Raw genomic sequence first — 24,386 nt, 5'->3', positions numbered from 1 at the left:
GATAAGGGGATTTGGCCAGCTAAGTAACTGAGAACTCTGCAGAACAATCACCCTGAGGGTGATAATACAATTTTCATACTCATTAGTGAGTTGCTTTGCTACAGGTTTTTTCCCCCATAATCATCACTCATACCCCTACCCTGAGTTGAGAGAAATTTATGAGCTCACTTTTGACTTTTCTCAAACTATGGAAAGAATTGAGATTGTTAGCCCTAACTTTTCTGACTTCTAATTCATGTTGTTCTCTTCAGATTTGTCCTCTCTCCTCTCCTTAAGCCCATTGATATGGGACAATAGTAGAACATTTTCTTACCATTTTCTTCCTGTCATATTTCATTTTACCCAAAGTCTGACTCCTGTCTGCAGCTTTCTACAATTTCCGCCCTTGGTGTGTGATTTTGTTTTCAACATTTGTGTTCTGAGAACTCACTTGTTCCCCAGTGTGATGTCTTCATTCGTTGAGACCACATGGCCCTCTAGGTAGAGCAGATGGATTGGAATCTGACCTGGCACTCTCTGTACCACCCCCTTGTCTGTGAATTTGGTTGGAGACTTCTGGGAAATCACTGAAGTAAAACTAAGCATGGTTGGTTCGTGGCAGAAAATAGAAATTTCTACTGAATAGAAACACGGTCTCAGAGATAGAAGCAACTCAGATGTCCACCGGCAAATCAATGTCTAACCAAAATGCGGTATGTACATGTCATGGCACATTATGGGGTCATGACAAGAAATGATGTCCAATGTGACAGACTTCAAGTAAAAAGTTCACAATAAAAGCATACATATTGCATGATTTCATTCACATGAAATGTCTGCAATGATGTAATTCATATAGGCACAGAAAGTAGATAACTGGTTGCCTAAAGTTAGTAGCAGATAGGAAAGCTGAGGGGAAGTTGACTGAGGGGGAAAGCAGAATTTCTTTCTAAGGGCAAGGAAAATGTTCTGAGAATGATTATAGTGATGGTTACCGTATCTGTGAACATGCTCCAAACCTTGTAATCTCATACTGCATGGGTGAGTCATATTTGCTGTGAATCTTATTTACAAAAGGAACATACTTTTTTACCAAACTGTGTTTTAAGTAAAAGACTCTTAGAAGCAGAGTTTGAGATACTATAACCAGGGCATTGGGTGGAGGAACTGGTGAAATGCCTTAGTCCCTGAGTTTTATTCAGCCCAAGACTTTCAGTCTTAACAGATGCAAGTTATACACGTACGGGGTTTGGAAAAGATGTTTACAGCATGACATCCATGCCTTCTGCTCTGTGGGGCCAGGGTAATCCCTGTTCTGAGGATTGTCCCTAACAGAGCTGAACATTCCCATTTATTTTCTTGGCTACCTGCTCCCAGGAAGTGCCAGCATTGTTACCCAGGGAGACATGCAAGATTCCAGTGGAAATTTGACAATTATTTCTTAATGAAGCCAAAGAATCAGAAACACTGTGGTTTCTTTCAGAAAGGTGGGGTCTAGAAGTTGGCATTATGACAGGTTCCTTCTAGTTTTGACTCAAATTTTCCACAAATTTGAATTACTTCATTTCAGGATACCTTGAAAGACCTTCCTAAAATAAATGTTCATGGGAATAATTTGGAAGAATACTCTTTGAAATTAAGCTATTGACTGTTTAACTTTGAGTAACGCAACTTCTGTGTATTAGTCTTCAAAATGAATATATCCATGTATACGCATATGTGTATATCAACACATACAGACTCACACATCTATATATGTTGTCTTTGATATCAAATAAAGTCATTTCATTAGAGGAAATTAGCAGAGATGGATATAAGGCAAAGAAATAATATGTGCTTTAATGTGAAAACTGCCTTTGAAGGTAGAGATAGATAAAGAGAATATATTTTGGGTGGTCCAAAATGCCAAGTAAGTTGCACGTATAAGACTTCGGTAGGAGCTGTGGAACTGGATAAGAAAATAAGGCTTTTAAGGTTTTGGGTATCCTGTAAAACAAGACTTGTATCCACTGAAAACTTGGATCTAAGAAAAGAGATGTGGAGAAAAGACGAGAGAGAAATCACTGAGAACTGTGAATCAAAGGTCTCCTTGGGGTCTGCCTATATGAAAGACTTAGCTTTGTCAATTATCGAATGCCTTCAATGTAGGCCTCCATTTCTCTGCTCTCCCTGAGTCCATTGAGGAAGTTCTTGAATTACAGACGGTCTTCCACATAGACGGGCTGACTGACACTTTTCTCAGATTTGAGGCAGTGCGAAATGATACCCTCTCAGTAGAAACAGTACTTCACATTTTTAACATTGATCTTTCTCTCAGGCTTGTGATGTACAGGCTGATCCTCTCCCTTTTGACGGGGTGGCAATAGTCAGCTAGAAACTCGTAAGGTCAAAATCTGGTACTCTGCAGTGTCTTGCGTTGAAGCCTATGTCAACCTAAATAACAAACAAAAGAAGGTTCTCTAAGGATACTGCCTTTACGTGGGAAAAAACATTGCAATGAGAATTGGTATCGGTGTATCCTAGGAGGCAAAAGAAAACAAGGGTTTGGAGAGGAAATATAAAATGGGTTACATGAGTAATTTTGAAACAATTACCTTTGCCTACAGGATGAAAAACAAGAATGGCATCAATCCAAGGTTGGACAGGGAATTGTTGGGCTGGAGTCTTCATAGAAGTTGTTCTTTATTCAGGTTTTTGTGCAAGGTAACATTGCCTGCAGCGCTCTTTGTGACAGCTGTGGTTAACAGTAATACATGCATGGGATCCTCTTCTTCATGTCTCTCGGCTTTTTTTTTTTCTTGAGGTTTGACTAAAAAAAAAGTGCATTTGAATTTCACAGCTATAATGTTTTGTGAGTTAAGTGTATTAAATGCATTTTTGGCTTAACAATATTTTCAACTTATTCAGAGTGCGTGAAGAAGTAACCCAAGCATAAGTCCAGGGGCATCTATAAGAGTGGAGCCATGCAGTGTAGTATGGAAAATTCAAAATGGCAACCAATGAAGGCCTGGCATGGTGAATTAACTAACAGGCAACTTGGGATGCCCAGCTGAACTGAATCAGCATGGTCTGGGCATTGAGGATTGTTACCAATAGCCATAAAAAGAGAACTCGGGGGAAGATCTTGGCCTGCTGATTTTCTAGGAGAAGCTTGCTGCAGATAGTTTTCCTGATGCGAACTCGGCTGTTCTTGTAGGAAGAGGAGCTTGGGGCCTCACTGTTGCTGGCAATGCCTGCTGTTCTCATCAGAGGATCTCTGTTCTTCACCTTGAGCATCTCTTCCTGGCTCCAATATGGCTCCCTCAGCCTGGTGGTACAAATCCTTCATCTCACCGCCATAGGTTTTCTGTCTTCCACCACTGAACCTTGGGCCTTCCAGGGGCAGATCCTCGATACAGACAAGCATGAGACATTGCCGTGGGCTCTAGGCCATTGGCTGGATTGTGGAGGACATTGCCTTGGACTCATGGAGGACATTGCCTTGGACTCTAAGCCTTCATCTGGACTTCTGTGGGAAATTGCTGGAATGCAGGCCTTTGGCTGGATTCTTTGGGCCCCTAGAATGTGGTTAATCTCTTGCACTCCTTTGCATTTGACTTTTTGGGTAATTATCATGAAATAATCTTAGAAACTGTGTCTCCTGTATTTAATGTATTCCCTTCCCAAATCCTGCTGACTACAACACCTGGGGTGTCGCTCAGGGATAGAGCTGTTGCCTAGTATTTATGAGGCTTTGGCTTCTATCCCCAGCACCCCAGGATAAAAAGTGATATCCAAATTCCCACCTCCTGGTCTTCATGTTTTATGTACTGAGCGTGAGCTGGACTCATTTCTAATGAATAGAACTCTGTGAAGGATGTTTCTTCCAGGAGTAGCTTATAAAGTTCCTTGCCTCCCATTTTCTTTCCATATTTTTCCTTGCCCTCTCGGTAAATCATTCTAGTAAAACCAGATGCTTTGCTAACTAGCAAGGAACTGGGAGTGACCTCTAGCCAACAGCCATAATGTTCTATCATACAACCTGCAAGGAAATCAGCCCTTCCAACAAGCACATGAGCAAGCTTGGAAGCAGATTCTTCCACACTGGGTGTGGCATACTGCAGGTCTGGCTCATCTCTTCTAAGAATTCCTGAACTAGAGGACCCAGTTGAGTTATGCCTGTTCAATAGACCCTTGAGTTATGACCAACCTGACATATAAACAAATTGGGTTACAATCAGAGTTTTAACTTACAAGCAAAGTCTTGAGTTATGACCCAAATGCCAGCCACTTGTGCTTCCAGATGTTCTCAGATACAGACTGAACCCTTAAAGAGCTCTGGAAGGAAGAGGACAGCATCCTCTCCTGTGTAGGGTTCACTGAGAAATCCTGGGCCAGGGTCTCTCCAAGGACACTGAGCTCTGCCTTTGTGTAGGACAGAGACTCTAAAGGCTGTGCGGAGGAGCCTGAGCCTTCATCAACCAATGTGAGTTACAACCAGCCCTCGGAAACAAATTGAGTCCATAAGTCAAGGGTCCACACTGTATTCTTATGTCGCACATGCCATGAGATAAGTAATGCTGTTGTTTTAAGCTTCTGAGTATTGAGGTAACTTGTTTCATGGCCACAGATGACTAATACATGCTACTTTTATAAAGAATTGAAAGAGGCAGAGAGTAAGATTTGATTCAGAGAGCATGTATAATGGGAAAAGAACATTTTAAATTTTTCAGATCGAAATAAGTTAGTAATATTGTGGATTTCAACTCAGATTGGAATGTGGGAACCTAGGTTCAGAATTAATTATTGAATAAACAACATCCCGAATCTTTCTAAATGTAAAATCCAAAGCTGGATGTTCACATACCTAGATCTTCAATGCAATAATATGAACCGAGAAAACAATGAACTAAAATTTTAATACAGATTGTCTTAAAAATCCTCTCAATCTAATCAGAATGTTGTTCGGTGAATATTTATCACCGGGAAAGATTACTTGATGTATTGTCTTGATCATAAAGCATCGTGTGCTGATTACAGGTGTTCTGAGAAAGGCAGATAGAGGAGGTTAAAGAATTAATTTTCTCCAAGACCGAAAGACAAAAACTTCTTCAGAGGTGAGAGCAACCAGAGCCAATCTGTCCTTTAAGTTGCACGAGGGCTATTTTTCAATATCCATTTCCTTTCTTTTATCTTCAAAAAAAAGAGAAAGAAATATCCCCTCAGTATTCAGATCTTACCCAAAAATGTTTTATTTCATCTCGGAGGAGGAATATAGCCTTAAACCACGAAACATATGAAAACAGAAAGTCTTGTAGAACGTGACTTTCTCACCATAGGTACTTGTGCTTCGCTTCAATTTAGCTGGAGAGTTTTGCCATAGAAAATTGGATTTGCTCATTTTGAATGAAAATCAACTCACAATCATGTTTAATATATGACACTGAATTAATCATTTTTGTATCTCTGTCCAGTTCTGACTTTCTTGATCTCTTTCTGTCTCTGTTTATGCATGTATCTCCCCGAAAATGTGTTTGTGCTCTCTCTCTCTCTCTCTCTCTCTCTCTCTCTCTCTCTCTCTCTCTCTCTCTCTCTCTCTCTCTGTCCCCCTAGTCTGTCTCTGTCACACACACACACACCAAGTCATTTTTCCTGTGAGGTCAGAATTTCCCCAAATCTCACAATCCTACATTCTCCATGCAGATAACTTGGCTAACAATCCACTTCTAACATATTCAAAACCAAATACAATGTGTAATTTTATATCTTCCTTGACTGGGAGGGAAAGGCACTAAGTAAATTGGAATGCCTTTTGCATTTTCTTTCTAGCCCCCAGCCTGCCCTGCCCCTTCTCTCCAAATGCAGCCAGTCTTCCTGGAGTCTAGAAATACCTGAGGTCCACCAACCAAGTTTGCATTACTAACCATGATCACATCATGTGCAACCTTGCATCTAAATATGAAGGCTGAGTTGTAATAACTTCTTCCTTTATCTCTTCTAATTATTATGAAATACTTGCATTACTGGGGACTGAATCCAGGGCCTTTGCAATGAGCTACATCCCCAGCCCTCCCTCCATCCTTTCCTTATTTCCCTCCTTTCTTCGTTGCTTACTAAGTCATAAAGTTTTCCTTGCCGGGCTTGGACTCCTCATTCTCCTGACTCAGTCTCCCCAGAGGACTGGGATCTTAAGCATGAGCTGCCGTGTCTGGCTTTGTCCATTGTTTTATTGCAGATTTTTCCATATGTGAGTTTTCTTCTTCCTTCCGATGTCCCTTTCCCATAAATAATTCATTCCTTTCAAAGACAACACACGAAATTCCTCAATGGTCTTCTTGCTTTCAACTACTCCTAATAGAAATTTATCCAACGTGGTGCCCACCACACCAAGTGAGAATCACAGAATATGCCACTGATTGAATCACTTGCTATTTAAACGGCATTCCTCAGTTTCCTGTCCTTCAGCTTCCAGGAACTGCCTCCAGCCTACTCCAGGTCTATCTCCTGCATCCCAACTCCACTAGTCCTGTGACAGTGTTGTAATTTTTCCTGAGCTCTATATCCATGTCATGATTTTTTCCCTTTGTTGGTATTATTTGCACTTCTGCTTGGCAGTAATAATCAACCCTCAATACATATAACTTCCAGGTGTACACATATCTGTTTCAGAAACATTCCTCCATCATTTTTCTCCCTCTTTCTCTGGGCAGCCTCATTTGCAGCAACCTATGATAGATACCACACCCTTTAGTTAAATTTCAAGTTGTTTATCATTGCCTTTTGTTCTCCTTCATAAAAAAAAGTGTCTGTAGGAACACAACACAAAGTGTACCCATTGCAACATTTTATATGTGCAATATACTCATTTTTAAATTTTAGTTAATTGATACATGTGTGGGGTACACAATGTTTCCATTCCTTGTGTGGGGGTGGTACCTGCACATAACACATCTGAATTCCTTTTTTTAATCCCCTTTCCCTTCCCTCCCTCCACAGTCCACCTGTCTCTTGGCCCCTTTCACCCCTGTGCATGTTGGCAGCACATAATGTTTATATTCCTTGTGTGGAGTTGGTACAATAGACTAATGTTTTTGATAGGGACCAACTCCCAGGACTTATTCGGCTTACTCCACTGAAACATTACACTCATTGGTGAGTTGGGTGTCTTTCAAATTGGCCCTCGGTCAAGCTGAGTTTACATCTCATCGTGTGGGAAACTCTAGGAGTGTAATGTTGCAAGTTTGCTTATATGATGTGCAAGTTCTCTGTGGGTACACAAAGCAGGAGCACAGTGCACTTCTGATACTGTGATATTGAGATGCCCCTAAAGTTAGTGCCAGGAAGCATAGACATCATTTTTGTGGGTTCCTGATGGATGAGCAAGACAAGTTTCGGCAAATCTCTAGTATCATTGTGATATTTAACTGATGGTGTCAACTTGTGTACGAAACACCTAACTAAGCTGGCTTAGCATAGTTCTGGGTGTGGCCAAAGGGAAGTACTGAAGACAGAGGCCCATCCTGGGTGGCAGTGGCTTGTAGCCTGAATGAAATCAGAGGGAAATGAAGAGGGAAGGCTCACTTTTGTTTTTTCAGAGGAGATCCAGATTTCACCTTCCCCTTGGGTGTCATTTCCTGGCTTCCAGCACAGATGGGTCCTTTAGCCTTTCAGTGCAGACTCCAGCCTGCTGGTATGGACCTGCACAGAACACTATAGTGAGCTCCAGGCCTTCGACTGCCTCCTTCGGATCTCCAGCATGCAGACACCCCTTCCGCACTCTTTCTCACCTGACTGTGGGTTGCCACTGCGAGCCTACCCTGTAAATCCTTCTATATTTATCTGTCTTCCATTAGATCTGTTTCTGTAGTGAGCACAGACGGATGCAATCATGTTCTGATACAATCATGTTCAGAGGGATATAACATTCCTGCTATTCCTCATATTAAAAAACAGGTCAGTTTTGAAGATATTAAATATTAAATCTGCATGGCATTTTCTTTCAGTGTTGAGCAAATATTTGAAAGGACTGCCATTCAATGGCAGTAGAGGCCTCTGGGATATGGGATATTCATTTGCTACAATGTAACAAATCTATGTGAGTTTTGTGTCTTAAATCAGCACACATTTGTGAGCTGACAGCTTCCAGGGGATTGAACTTTCTGACATATTGTAGCTCAGACAGTTCTCTCCTTGGGGCCCACCAAGAATAAAATAAAAATGTAGACATGGCTGGAAGTGTGCAGAAAGAACATTTTCAGAATTTTTAGGGGGGTTGGGAGAATGTGTTTGTGGAACCAAGCTCTCTGTTTCCTTACTACTTTTCTTGCTTTCAAGAATCATTCTTCTTTTCTCAGTTTTTGTTTTTTAGTACATGTTTGCATTACATAATGATCATATTCTTTGTGGGGAGTTGGTACAAGTCCATAAAACATCATAATTCCCTTTTACCCCTTTCTCTCCTCTCGGTACCTTTTCCTCCATTGCTTGATTCTCTTCCCATGTGAACAAAATCTATGTCCCTGAAACTCATCGGACACACAAGCTTCACTCACACGTGCTTTCTCTTATATGAGAAACCTTACATGTAAATAATGGCTGAGGGTGATTCTTATTCCTTGGCCTGTGGCTCCATTGGAAGCCAGTAAGAAAGGACCCCATTCTTTGAATGTACCTACCTCATCTTTGCTCTCCCTTCCTTTTCTAAATTTCTCTCTTAGAGTCTCTCTTGCAAAGGCTTGTAATGTTGCCTCAAACCCACTTGCATAATCCAGGATATCCTCTCAGTTTTTTGGCAAGCTGACTAGTGGTTAGGCAACCGTAACTCCCTCAGCAAGGACCCTTCAGAGCAGTGGATAGATTACTGTTTGAGTGAACCATCAGGGAGAAGGGACTCTTGAAAGGACATCTCTTGGAGTATTCCCACCAACTGTGGATAAGTCAACCATTTTCAAAGGACTCTTTAAAGTCAAAATTAAATTAAAAGTGCACTGGTAACTGACGCAAGAAACAAGAGAGAGGAACCAATGCTAAAGGTTAAGCCTGTTGATCCTCATCTTGAGAAGAAGATATACAAATCCCATCCTATTCTTTGCTACAGGGAAAACTGTAGAAAAGTGTAGAAACTGTGCTACTGAGATTTTATCTACATTCTACATTACAATGCACCCTTGACATATGAACTCAATTCGTTCACAAGGATTGGCTATAACTCAAGATGGTCAGTGAAGGCTCAGCTCCTTCACACAGCCTTCAAGGTCTCTCTCCTGCACACAGGCACATCTCCGTGTCCTTAGAGAAACCCTGCCCAAGATTTCTCAGTGAACTCCACACAGGAAATGATGCTGTCATGTTCCTTCCAGAGCTCTTTAAGAGTTCAATCTGTATCTGAGAACATCTGGAAGCACAAGTGGCTGGCATTTGGGTCGTAACTCAGGACTTTGGTCATAAGTTAAAACTAAAATTTTGTTCATAACCTAAGTTGTTGGTATGTCAGGCTGGTTGCACCTCAAGGGCACACTGTATCTATTCTTCTCTAGTGTTGTGGTTTGGATTTGAAATGTCCCCCATAACTCACATAATGGCACATAGGCTTTTGAGGAAGTGATTGGATCAGGAGAGGTTGAAGTTCATCAGTAGACTAACACATAATTTCATGGAATTATTGGGAGGTGGTGGAAATGTAGGAGGCAAGACCTTTTTGCAAGAAGGACACCATGGAGCTGTGAACATGGTGACTCCATCTGGACCCTTGACTCTCTGTCTTTCTCACATTGCTTGTTGGCTCTCATAAGATGAGCAACTTTCCTCCACCATGTTTTTCACCATGAAGCTATGCCTCATCAATAGGCTAAAAACAATGGATTATGGGTTGAAACCTCTGAAACCATGAGCCAAAACCAACTTCAGTCTCCTCATAAGTTCATTATTTCAGGTATTTTGCCACAGTGACAAGAGGCTGGCTGTCTCATCTAGCTAAGTCAAACTTCAACTTGTGTACTATTATTTCTCCTAGTATTTTCCTTTGCTAATTTTTTTTCCACCTGAGCTGAGCTTTCTCCTGCAATTTTCTCTAAGATCTCCAACTCATTCTTCAAGACCGAGTTCCCTTTTGTGGATATAATTTTCTGGTCTTCATCCTGCATTCTTTTCTGCTTATTCTCTCATGGTTACCTTTCAGATGTGCAATCTTATATTGTATGTACAAGCCTTGTAGCTTCTGCATGCCTTTCTAACAGACTAGGTTGTAGCGCCTTCATCTTTATTCTCATACAACCTTTCACTAGTTCCTCAGATATGGTGGAAACTGAGTCAATATTTGCAGAATAAAATGTTATCATGGTAAATCAAATATCAGGTTGGTGATAAAATGTGTTATTGAAGGTTGGTAGTGAAAAGCACCCGTAATTATTCTGGTTCACTATTAGATGTGTTTCCTTGGGGCTAAATGATTTTGTGGATAACAAAAGCACAAAGCTACAATTAACTTTAAATATTTATGGTATGTTAACTCATTAAGCCTAAGCAGGCAGAAGAGAAATGCCAGAGAAAGCCACAAGTCAACCCCAAGGGGGGAATAAAAATCAACCCTTGGTCTGTGAAGTTGCAGCTAATTTGCTGTAACTAATACTATGACTTACTTGGACAATACCAAGAACAAAAGATTGCCACTGGAGTCTCTGCCCTTTGAGAATTGCAGAGATTTATAGCACTCATTTGCTTCGAGGTTATGTGGGTATATGGGGTTTTGGAAATTCTCCCTGCAGTCATTCTTGGTTGTTTTGACTTGTGCCATTGACAAAAGTGGTATTTTACCCTGAAGAGCTGCTTACAACTGCAGAAAATCCTTTTAAGTAGCTTTGCATCTGCTAGGCATGCTGGCCTTTTGTCATGTTCATATCTACTTCAAGTACATTGATGATTTCAGCAGGAAAGGAGGGGAATCTAATTTCATTCAATAGTTTGCCTACAAATGTCTGAGTGTAAAGGGCACCATCAACATGCATGGTATTACTGAGTAATGAAGATAGTCTACATGTAAAGTGACAGTCATGAGTCACTTAACAGGGATATATTCCTGGAAATGCATCCAGAGGTGATTTCATTGTTGTGTAGACATTATTGGGTGTGTTTACAGAAACTAAAACATCACTAGGCAAGGCAACCTTCTGGGATAACTGTTATCTAAGTGATCCATGCTTGAAAGAAATATCTTTCCACATTACAGGGCTGGATTTTCTATTGTTGCTGCAACAGATAGTTGCATGCTGAGTAGATCAGAGCAATTTCCTTTTTATTTATCCCTAAGCATTACAGATAAGATGCTCAGGAGCCTCAACTGAGTTCCCTGCTCTGTTAGGGTTTGAATGTGTCCCCCTCAAAGTTCATATGTTGGAAACTTAACCCTCAAAGCCATATGATAATGGAGGTGCAAGCTTTGGGACGATGAGATGAAGATTAAGATTATGTGAGGTCAGGTGGGTGGAGCCTCTGTCAAAGCATTTGTGGCTTTCCTGGAAGAGAAAGACGGACCTGAGCTAGCACATTTGCTCTGTCTCAGTATGAGATGCTGTGTGGGTCAGCATTCCTGTTCCTGGGACAATATTCCCAATCCCTACAATGTAAAAGAGGAGAGGTTGAATGTGGCTCATGGCTTTCAAGGGTTAAGTCCATGGTTGACTGGCTGCAAAACCTAAGTTAAATATCACATTGTAAGGGCATGGTGGAACAAAGCTAGTTACTTCATCACAGCCTGGAGAAAAGTACCCAGAAGCAGTACCCACAAGTGTTATGTCCTTCATTGGCATCCAACCTGGAATCCAACTGCTCCAACTGGCCCCTCTTCCTAGAAGCATATTCAGACATGAACTCAACAATGGGTGAATCCACTGATGAGTACAGCACCTCTGTGATCCAATCACCTCTTCAGATCTCTTAATCAGCCAAGTAGGCAATTAAGTTCAACTGCCACAGATACCCTCTGCCACATTGCGGTGCATTGCAGTCTAAGCAGTCAGCACCGTGCTTTTGGAATTCCTGTCTCCAGAACCAGCAACCAAATAAAATTCTGATCTTGGTAAATTACCAGGTCTTGGCCACTTTGTTTTGGCCAAGCCTTACAAATCAAATATCAGGTAGTGGCTTGGATAAGATCTTACCTGGAGACACTGGTGGAAAACCTGGGAGCCCAGGCTCTCAGAAGAACACATGTCTTTATGGTGAAGAGTAGGAGCCACTTGGGGTTCTCTTTCACTGTCAACTGGTGGTTGTTCTTTGGCTCTGTGAGCAATTCTGATTCCATGGGTGATAGCCACATTCTTTCATCCTCACAGACAGCCAAAGACAACTTAGTCCTCATGCCTCAGATCTTCCACACCTCTTCTTCTGCTGGTGAATTTCTAAAGCTCCTCTGCTAGGATTTCAATTACTCTCCTTGTCCTCAGACGGGCTGTCACTGTGTATGTATCTGTGTCCTCATCTGTTTCTCCTACATGGAGATTAATCCTCTTGTATTAGGGTTCACGCTAGTGACCCCATTTCACCTTAGTCATCTTTGTAAAGATGCTATCTGCAAATATAGTCACAGTCTGTCATACTGGAGTTCAAAACTTCAGCATAGGAATTTGAGGTGGGACACAATTCAGCCCATAACAGACATATAACATGCCACTGAAAGATTGTGCGGTTCAAGACATAGGTATTATGTGCAAAGGACATAATTCAGGCTACCATAAAATTAAAATTTGGAAAGCCGCCAAGTAAGTGTGTTAGAAGAGTTGAAACTCAAGTAGCTCTGCCTAATTATGAAGCAGTGATCAACATTTTTTTCCTTAATTTCTTTTATTGGTACATTTAGGTATACAATACATTTACATTTATCATTGGGTGCTTATACCTGTACATGATGTATCTTGGTTTCTATATTACGAGAAAAGGAAAAAATGGAAATGAAGCAATGATCAACATTTTATGGTTGGCTGTTCTGTGTTGCTTGAGAGTTGGACATTCTGGACTGCCAAACCGTGGCCCATATTTATGGGAGCTAACGTGGACATTTAATGAAAGCTTCTGATACAACTATTTTTGATCTCACATAGCTCAGATAGACATAAAAATCACACACCTTTAATTGCTTCTAATTTTAAAAATGTATATTTCACTTATGTGACCCACCCTGTCATGTCCTATGATGTCACTAGCTTCAAGTGGTTAAAGAAATAAACTTAACATTTCTCCCAATGGGTTAGCCACCTTTTAGAATCTCAATATCCATCTGTGGCACAGGGCTCTGACCCTTAGGTACATAAAGAAAGAATAGCCCGTTGTCATGCTAATCTGTGTTAGGCAGGATTGGTCTAGACAGAAATGTTCTTATTTTTTAATGAGATAATTCCTTCAAGATCATGTAACCTGATACAAGGCATTACAGTCTGAATGTTGACTTCTTATTACAGTGATATTTATGGTGACTTATTTATACAAAGGAATGATTACATTTCAAATGCAGAGCTAAAGAAAAGACCACCATTTATATTGAGGACATCAGCCAAGGAGGAAATGTAATTGCCACAAGATATATCTGTCTGCTTTGTACATTTGGTTCAATGCTCTGATAGATTTCCAGAAAGGTAATGTTGGCTTTTCTCTTTAATGATAAATTACAATCATTAGACACTTAAACACTTAGCCTATAGTTGAGCATTCTCAGACCTGGTCTTTCTTTTTAAAATAAAGTTCAAGTAAAAGCTGATGGACAATGAAAATCACCTCTTCACACAGACATGCTCACTGGTTTTATACAAAGACAAAACCAAACAGAGCTGTAATCCAAGGTTCATTAGTACAGCTCGTGCTTTTTGTGTGTTTTCTATGTAACCAACACAGACAAACCCTCATAAAGGACCTTTATTTCTGTTCATCTGTGGATACCACTACATTCATAATTATTTCTTATTTGAATTCATATACCCGACAGACATTTTAGAACAGTTTTGAAAGCCATCCAGATCTTCAGAGGAGAGATGATTTTGTATTGGTAGTAGTGAAAATTTACATTGATATTGTACAGATTTGGCATGAATACCTGGATATTGGAAATGAATGAGTGCCCTCTGGACACCACCCTGTTCCTGTTGACTTTTGTCATGTTGACATCTCATGGCTCAGAAAGATCTGTGATTCAACTGGGCTTTGGTGGATGCACTGTTAGTATTTTATAAAACCAGGGTGTTATCCAAATGATCAGGAGCAGTTCAAACAAGCAGCGAATAGGCAGAGAGGCTTGAACCTGTCTCCCCAAATGCATCTACTTCCTGTGTGTAGCACTAATGTTTAGTGACCCCATCACAGAATCAAAATGGAAGTCCAGTATCATCACCATATTCTCCAGTGGCTCTGCTATTTTAGACAATTACAGATGCATCTTGGTGTCCAGTGAGGTTGCATTTCAATACACCCATCTTAGGTGAAAATACTAGTACTTTGAGAAGACCCTGGAGTCACCCACCCTTCTGGACAGCATGGCTCAGCAATACAATACAGTATGAAGTACCAGTCATGAAGTGTCGTGTCTACATGGCTAGCTGACTAGGGGTTGTGGCATGCTATTGTTGCCTGATATTACTTGAGAGGAATGGTCCACTTATGGCCAGCCTGGGAAAAAAAACCCAAACCCAAAGTTGCAAGTATGGTTTCTACTGAAACTGTCTTGTTTCTCCACCACTGTGAATCAAAAAGTCCTAAGTGAAACCATTATAAGTCTGGGACCATCTGTGTAGCCTTAAAGCGTCTTATCAACTTCATTCTTTCAATCTTGCTAATATATCACAGGACCTCTGACTCTACACTTTTCTCAGCATTGTAGGAGATTAGGGCTGTGGAATTAGACCCCCAGAGCCTCTGCTCATGATTCAACTGCCCTTGAGATGCTGAAAGGTAACAGGTGACTCATTTAACTATTCTGAGCATCTGATTAAAAACTACAGACACAAACACCTCAGTAACAAGGTAGATGGACCTACTTAAAACGATACCCATAAAACACCAAGGCAATGTTCTCAGTAATGAATATTATCCACAGTGAGTGTCAGCAGACTTTCCCTAGAAAGCTGCAGATTGTAAATATGTTCTGCTTTGCAGGCAGTCTGATTTCTTTCATAAATCATTAATTCGAATATTGTGCTGCCAGCTCAGCACAATAAATAAGACAGTCACAACCACGTTCCAATAAAACTTTATTGACACAAATCAAATGGTGGCCCAGATTCTTTGTTCAGCTGCTATTTACAGAGTTCTCCTTAATCAAATCTAACATTGCTTGGCCAAAAGTATAATATCTAGCCAGAGGATGCTGCCATCTATCTCTTTAGCTAGTTTTCTCACCTAAAACTTCCTTCATGTTAACACTTCTTGTTCACAGAGTAACATCTTATTTTACCATTCCCACAATTTCTGTTTTTCCTTTTCTTTTTGTTTTTTGGTGCTGAGGATCAAACTTGGGACCTTACGCTTGTGAGGCAGGCGGTGGAACCACTGAGCTAAATCCCTGGCCCAAGAAATTTATATTTCTTATTTGTTCAATCCTCACAGCCAAATGGAAAAGGAACTGTCATGGTCCACAAGTTGAGGAATAGGAAATAGTCTAGAAGTCAAGATCCAATTCACTCACCTATGAGCCACTTGTTATACTTCAGTCTCCTATTTGGGAGCTTTATTTGGAGAGTATTTTAGTTAAGAGGTGAAGTTATTATCAGGGTTCTGCCACATAGAAAGCTTTCCACAAACAGAGTGAGAATAGTCATAAGCTCGGAGCAAACACTATAAACAAAGAGTATTTTAGACTTCCTCTTTTTGACACTCTAAGGCTTATTACTTAAATCATCCTTGTGGTGTTTTGATCAAATAATAACAGAATTCCTGTAATAATGAAGACAGGTACGAAGGTTGGTTATAACATGTACCCTACATGACAAGACTATGTGAGGAGTTTCATATTCCTTCTAGCTTTTTGGACAGGGGGTACTGCGGATTGAACCCAGGGCATTTGCACTGATCTGCATCCTTGCTATATTTTATGCTTTATTTTGAGACAGAGTATTGCAGATTTGCTAAGTTGCTCAGGTTGGGCTTGAACTTGCAAACCTCTTGACACAGCCTCCCAGAGCAGTGGGATTGCAGATGCGCTCCCCACACCTGCATCCTTGTACCTTTTGATATTCACAGAAATCTAGACTCCCACAGTAGGGTAGATAAAAATTAACTTGGCCTTGTCATTCATTTTTATAGCTTGTAAAAACCAACCAGGATCCAAATATGTGTCTTCATGATGTACATTTTGAGATCTAAATAGACAAAACTCACACTTGAGATTCTTTAAAAAGATAGCCACCAGGATATCTATTATTCCTTTTATGCCTTTTGATCCTTAAAGTCTTTGTAAATAGGGAGGGGCAGAGAGGGTGAAGGGAGGCCAGGGGAGTGGGGAAAAAATAGGGCAGAGGAATGAGGAAAAAATAAGAATGGGAAATAAAATACATCATGTAAAGGTACCAATTTCCAAAGATGAATGTCATTATATTGTATGCCTAAAATGCACCAATAAACTTAACTTTTAAAAAAAGCCACCAGGAATCAGGATAACTCAATAAGGCTGTTGAAGGCACTGGTGAAGCCCATGGGTGCCTCGCCAAGAACAAAGACCAAAGTTATCTGAATTGGAACCACAATGAAATGGAGCAACAAGAGGGCATCTCTAAGTGCTGAAATGTCTCTTAAATCCTTGTACCTCAAATGGAAAATGTGAAAGGAGCCAATGGAAAAAAGAATGAAGATACAGCTTCCATGTGCAAGTTCACGAACAGTCAATGAGGTAGACATAGAGTGGAGGATATAATTAGGATATTCATGCCTTGACCAATCTTCATTGGATCATCAAAGTCCCCAGAAAACTTTCTTAGGGGATTTCCCAAAATCCAATGAAAGAGGCAAAAAACATTCTCTTCCCTTTGTCTTGGTCCGTCAAAGATCCTGATGTTACCCTACGTTACCCTGAAATTCACGTTAACCTGCAATGAGGACATTGGATAAATTCTTGAAAGTGATTCTCTAAAAATAAAATGAAATGGAAACTCACCTATTAAATATGGATGACTCCGGCACCCCAGCAGTCCTTTGATATAGATGTTTTTGCTGGAGACTGAATTAATTAATTAATTTGCATCAGGCTTCCAAACTCAGAGCAGTCCTTTCTAAACTGATATGCATTTTACAAACAAGACTGAAGCAGAATTCAAAGTAGGGCATCAAGCTGAATCTTGTCTTCCATCTGTTCCCGAACTTTGACTCGATCGTCCTCTCTGACTTCTGAAACACTGATTTCAAAACCCGATGGAGACACAACTCCGCAGCTTTATCATCACGAAGGTGCCCCAGTTCAGTACTGAATATATCTTTAAGCAATTAGGGGGGCACTGTAGACCCACTTGGGTTGGGTTGGGTTGGTACCAAAATCTCTTTTCAACTTTGAAGGAGAAGAAATGTGTGGATTTTTCCTTTCAGAGATAAAGTCATGTATTAAGTAGTAGATATTTTTTATTTCACAACTTATTCTTTTTACCAATATTTATGCTTGGCCCTGGGCCAAATCCACAGGTTGTAAAGATGAATATGACCCAACTGCTCTTTTAAAGAGGCTTAAAACTATCGAGAGGAATGTACTTAACAAAGCAATTGGTAGCACATCATCGTAGTGACCAGGAGTCCAAACACTGTGGGCCATGGGACATATTAAGTCTGGAGCTTACTTTGAGAGACCTGGGATGGTAAGATTTTTTTTTTTTTTTTTTTTGAGGGAATGTCCTAGAGATTTAACTCAGGGACTTCACAGGGAGCTACAATGTCCATTCTTTTTATTTTATTTTTATTTTGAGACTGGGTCTCTCTAAGTTGCTAAATTGTCCAAGCTGGGCTACAACTTTTCATCCTCCTGCCTCAGCCTTCCAGAGTGCTGGGATTGTAGCCCTGTACCAGCATATCCAACTAAGAGATCTAACACATTTAAAGGATGGGAAAAATCAGAAGGAGAATTATATTTTTGACATGTGAAAATTGAATCAAAATCTCCTCTTTTCATATGACCCGACCATCACATTCTTTGATATTTACTCCTAGAAGCTGAGAAGTTATAGTCATATAAAAACCTGCATACAGATGTTTACAACAGCTTTCTCCACGATTGCTAAAACTGAGAAGCAGCTCCGATGTTCTTAAGTATTGCATCGACAGTAATAGAGCCAGACAATGAAATGCTATTAGTGCGAAAAGAAGTAAGTTTTAAAGATATGAAAAGAAATGGAGAGAACATATGTGCCTATCACTAAGCAAAAACGCCTGGTCTGAAAGACTATGTACTATGTAATTCTAAAGATTGGATATTCTGGAAAAGACGCAACTGTGGAGATAATGCAAAGATCAGCGGTTTCCAAGGGCTAGGGGTCGGAAGTGAAGAATAAGGGAGAATATGCAATTCTTGGGTCAGCAAAATCAGCTTTTATACTCCTTCCACAGTGGATGCACGGGATTATACACTAGTCTGAGCCGCAGAATATTCCACGCCGGGAGTGCACCCTATCACAAACTGTAAACTCCGGGTGAAGATGCCTGCCACTGTGTTTATGGATTGCAATGAATGTACCCCACTGGCTGGGGTTCTGGGAAGAGGATACCTGTGTATATGGAGGAGAAGGGGAAAAATGGAGACTAGATTTCCTGTGAATCCAAAATGTCTGGAAAAATCAAGGGCATTACAGTTATGTGACACTCAAACGTCAGTGACTCTAAGTAAATTTTTGTAGCTGTACAAATATTTTTATTCCTCTACCTAATGTCCATGAGTTCTCTCCAAATACACTGTCTCACTGGAAGTTGAGACAGAGACCATTTGGCTTGCAAAACTGAAATGTGTACCTCTGGCCCTCGGCAGAGAAAGTGTGAGGATGCTTTGGTGAGATTCTCTTGTATCTATGAATGAGACAGCATCGTGGTCAAAGGCAGGTGTAACCCGCTTTGATTCCCTGCAAAACAAGCAGGGTTGTACTTTGCTAATCGGCGATTTCTACCTGAATCATGCCAGAGAACCTGCAGCCCATTAGCAACATAGATCTTTGAGGTGGATTGTGAAGAATGAGTTTCTTCACACCTCTGTACCATATTCCATAGCATTTATTGGGAAATGCGTACATCACTGAGGCTGTAATCTCAGAAAATACTAGATTGGTGACATTAATTTCTCAGCTGCATACTAGAAATACAGCTTCATATGTGTGATTGTGTTCTGGATATTTTGCATTTTATTTTATTTTATTTAAAAAGTTGGATTTATTATATATAGTATATATTAATTATATATATATGGATACAGAGAGACAGAGAGAGAAACAGAGGGGCATGAATTTAATCTCCCTCTCAAAGAAAGGAACTATTTTGAAAGACATTTCCTTGTGTCAAGTGACTCTGGATTTCAGTCTTGTGATTGTTTTACACGGTGCAAAGTGGATAGATCACATTATGTTCCGCGTAATTCTTCTCTCTGTGTGTTTGTGGCTGTCTCTTTCTGTACCACAAAGCTATTTTGCGTACAATCCACATAGAAAAAGGGCGCATATAAGAAGGCATCCATATTGCAACGCAACACAATCTGAAAGGGCCGTAGAGCCTAGAAAATGCTTAATCCACAAATACAATGACTTATTATCAAGTACTCTGCCCTGTGCACAACTGTGCATGTTATCTGTTTTTTTGGCACGGGGGATTGAACACAGGGCCTTTCTACTTAACTACATCCCTAGCCCTTTTTACATTTTTAATTATTTTGAAACAGGGTCTTTCTAAATTGCTAAGTTTCCCAGGCGGGGATTGAACTTGTGGCTCAGCCTCCCACAATCCTGATATTACATGCAGGTCTCTGGCACATTGACTACTGCCATTAAAGATGAATTATTCTCAGTCAGATTCAGGTAGTTAATCAGCTGCTAATAAACAGTAGTAAATTGTGCTGTGCTGGGCTGGGCTGTAATATTGTGGATTTTTATACTGAAAAAGACATGCTGTCAGACTTTTTCTAAGCAACTTTGATGCAGCATCTATTAATCAGCAAACAAAGGCACTTGTTACATGCCATAATTTTATCTGGCCTGAGAGTTCATTAGGTTTGTTTATACCAGCATCACCACAAGAGTGTGACAGATGCATTGTGGGACAATTGTTCAGGCACCTATGACATCACTAGGTGGCACAAAGCTTTTAGCACTATCATAATTTCATTGGGCCACCCTTGGATCCATGGCTTATCCTTGTTGTAATGTCACCTTGGTGCTTAGAAGTGTATTCTGGTTGATCAATGGAGAAAAATTGTTCTGCTGACCTGCAGGAAGCAAGGAGTAGGACACTGAAGCATCTATGAATGCCTTGGTATTATGGCTGGAATTTGTTTTGTTTTGTTTTGTTTTCTGGTACCAGGGATCAAACTCGGAAAATTGCACTTGTAGGCATGGTGCTACTGAGCTAAATCTCCAGCCTAAAACGATAAACTCAGAGGAAGGAAAGGATATTTCTTCTTCTTTTTTCTTTTTTGGTACTGGGGATCAAATTCAGGAACTTGTGCTTGCGAGGGAGGTGTGGTGCCACTGAGCTAAATCCCCAGCCTGTGGAACCCAATATGTCCCCCCAAAAGACTCCATGTTTTTAAGGCTTGGCTTTCAGGTGATGGGGTTTTGCGAAGTTATTGGATGAAGAATGATCTCACTGCACTTCCTTGAGTGGATTCTTCTATCAGTGACAACATATTTTGATGGCATTATTTGGAAATGATGGAAATTCAGGAGGTGTGATCTGGTTGAAGAAAGTAGGCCTTGGAAGCAGGACTCTGAGTTCTATAACTGGTCTCTGGATTCTCTCTCTCTCTCTCTCTCTCTCTCTCTCTCTCTCTCTCTCTCTCCCTCTCTGTCATTTATTTCTGCTTCTTGGTTGCCATGAGGTGAGTGGCTTTTCTCTACCTGCCCATCCACCATGATGTTACCAGAGACCCATAGCAGTGGAGCTAGCTGACCATGGACTGAAACCTCTGAAACTGTGAGCCTAAATAAACCTTTCCTCCTTCAAACGCTTTATCCCAAGTGTTTCGTGCAAGCAGTGCAAAGGTGACTCAGACACATTTTCATACATTAAAGGCGGGGGCTGTCTTGAGACCTACCTCTGCTCTAGAGGGCAAAGTGGTCCATCTGGTACTTCTACAAGGTTAACTTAGTGGTTTCCATCGATGAGTGGGTACATGAGGGGGGTTTCTTGATCATGAGGATTTTGTAGGAATATGGATAAAGTTCAATATGGTTCATTAGCTGTAGCTCCTTCTACAGCTTTCAAAGGAATGCTATTCTCCTTTATCATAAGATTACTGTTACATCACATGCGTGTATGCATACACACAAACAGTAATTGTCCTGTGCACTGGGATTAACATATAAGGCTGCTGGCTCCTCCTCCCCAGTTTCTACTCCCTGCTACAACATTAGGAAGAGCTGTTATAAATTATCCGTGGCTAGCTGCCATTTTACAGCTTCTCAAAACGAATCTCCAAGAGGTCAGACGAACTTTTCTAAGGTAAAATCAAATTTTGCTAACTTTTCTACTCTGCAGTGAATTGAGTCAAATCCCACTGATAACTGATTCCCAGATTCCTGTCTTTCATATCATCACTGAAAATAACCACAAGAAGAAAAGTCTGATTTTTTGAGAAGTTGATCTTCAATGGATGTCAAGGCAATGAACCTTGAGGGGCAGAGACAGAAATACGGGTAATTAAAATGAACTTTTTTACCTACTGTCTTGATGAAAAAATTCCAAGTTAATACCATGTTTTGTTTTGTTTTGTTTCTAATGGAAGGTACACAGTCAGTTGTCAGACATAGTTTGAAAGTGAGAAATGCAAAGCTCAACATACAGAGGGAAGCTGAGGGTGGAAGACCACAGAGAAAACGGCTCATTGAAGTCAAGATTATGTCACTTCCATTGCCCCTTAGCTGGGCAGATTTCGCATTGTCCTGCTAACACTCTGTGAGGGAGAGGCATACTTGTCCAAGTCCAATCCCATGCCTCACCGCCATCGTTTCTCCTAGGATAGTGCTGCCATTTGGAAAATAGTCACTTGACACATGTAGAAAAGCAGAGTGAGTCACGCACGCCAAATGGTGAGGCCAACGTTTCAGGATCGCTAAGAAGCACACTTCAACCTCCTCTCTCTTCCTACAAGGTCCTTCATCATGGTACATCCAAGCTGGGTGCCGAATCTCCTTGTCCGCTGAGCATGCCCAAGACTCAACCACCAAATTGCACAGAAAGAAACCCATGGGGGCTGTCGACGGTCTGATTCAGAAAGACTGTGTTGAACTGCAAAGAGTGGGTGAATGGGTTCCTGGAGGCCTCCGCACCAGGCCGGATGACGGGTGGTTCTGCAGTGGGATTTCCTTCTTGGTGCTGGCTAATCAAGGCCAGAGGAGCACCAGCTGGCTGCTTTATTTCCCGTCCACCATCCCAGGCGGCCAGATTTCTTTTGAGATGACGAATGGTATGTGCTGAGGAGAAGCATGAAGCGTGCGGGTCTGCAGCACGGTGTGCAAGGCCTGCTCTTCAGCAAGAGCAGGGCGGGAAGAGTGGCAGAGCGGCCCACGGGTCTCCATGCTCCAGGGCCACATGGAGGTCACTACGGGATGGGAGGTAGGCAGGCACTGCCGTGAGCCGGACTTGTTCCCTGGGCTTCCATAAACATGACTTTAAGAATTACATTTTTTTTTTTTTAATTTTGGTACCGGGGATCGAACTCGGATCCTTGGGCTTGCGAGGCAGGCTGCAGAACCACTGAGCTAAATCCCCAGCCCCAAAGAATTAGATATTTATGAACCACAGCAAGTGGCTATTGAGGAAAAGGATCTAGTAACCAAAAGCAACCCAGCATTGGTCAGTGGACCACAGAACCCCAAGATGGCTGTGTTATGAAAGCGATGTGAGTTTTATTGCAAATATTTGCATACTTACTTCCAGAATGGGGGCAGAGAGTCATTGCACAACTTCTATGTCCATCCATAGATGAATGGATAAAGAAAATATGGTATTTACACCCAACGGAGTACTACTCTGCCATGAAGAAGGATGACATTGAGTCATTTGTGGGAAAATGGATGCACCTTGAGGCCATAATGTTAAGTGAAATAAATTAGACTCAAAAGCTTAAATAGCAGATGTTTCTCTTATATGAGGAAACCAGAGTATAAATAAAGAGCAAAATAGAAGATAGGTAATCAGAAGTAGGAAGATAGATTTTTCTCAAATGAGATGGGGATCAAGAGATGAAGGGAAGGGGGAGAAAGTGTGGGGTAGGAAACGAGAAACAGATTGGGATGTCTTTTGCACACATGCCAACTCCACACAAGGAATGTAAATATGATGTACTACAAACATGGAATAATGAAAATTAAAAAAGAGAGAAAGGCACATTTGTTATATAGATGCTTTCTCTTTTTTTTGGTACTGGGGATTGAACTCGGGTCCTTGAGCTTGCAAGGCAGGCTGCGGAACCACTGAGCTAAATCCCCGGCAGGTGCTTTCTCTTTTAAAAGAATGCAACAAAAATAGCTTTTAGATTCTCCAATAAACTCTTGTTGCTCCCAAATATAAAGACTAGGTAAAATATATTTTCATTATGTGATGGTTTGCCTAAATAAAATTGTGTTTTTATCAATAAATTACACAAGCCAACGAGAATGGTGGTATACATAGGCTGAAACAGGAGGATTGCCGGTTCCAACCCAGCCTGGATAACTTAGTGACTTAGTGAGACTCTGCAAATAAAAATAAACAAAAAGGGCTGGGGGTATAGAAGTGTGAGAAGATCCTAGGTTCAAACCATGCTACTGTCAAAGAAAAAAAGTGATAATTATACGATGTATGTCAGAAGAACTGAGACAGTAAAGAGGAAAGCTATATCCTTGTCTCCCTTCCTTAATGTGGAGAGCAAAATTGCAATTAGATTTTGGTTGCGATTCATTTTTTACAATAACGATAACACATGCTCCCCACTGCTTGCAATGCCTGGCCAACAGAAGGTGGGGATTGTCACAAATACCCATGTTCCTGCTGGCTTCCCTCTACCACTTCTTCATCACTACTACGTCTCATCTCTTTCCTTGTGTGTTCGCGTCCCCTGCTTTGCTGCTCCAAGTCCTGCTAGGGGGTGCCTACACTCACTGATTTATTCAGCAGACACAGGCATAGTTTACCCTGAGTTAGCAGACAAAGCAATTATATTCTTAATCCGATAAAGATGAATGAACTCAGGAAATAGACTCCATCATTTCTCATTAAGAGCAAGCAACCCTTTGAAA

The sequence above is a fragment of the Heterocephalus glaber genome, unplaced genomic scaffold (assembly GCF_053883595.1).
Source record: "Heterocephalus glaber isolate CG9 unplaced genomic scaffold, H.glaber_assembly_v1.0 deba00001072, whole genome shotgun sequence".
NCBI classification, from domain to species: domain Eukaryota; kingdom Metazoa; phylum Chordata; class Mammalia; order Rodentia; family Bathyergidae; genus Heterocephalus; species Heterocephalus glaber.
The sequence above is the reverse complement of the archived record's forward strand: the minus strand, read 5'-3'. Positions refer to the sequence as shown.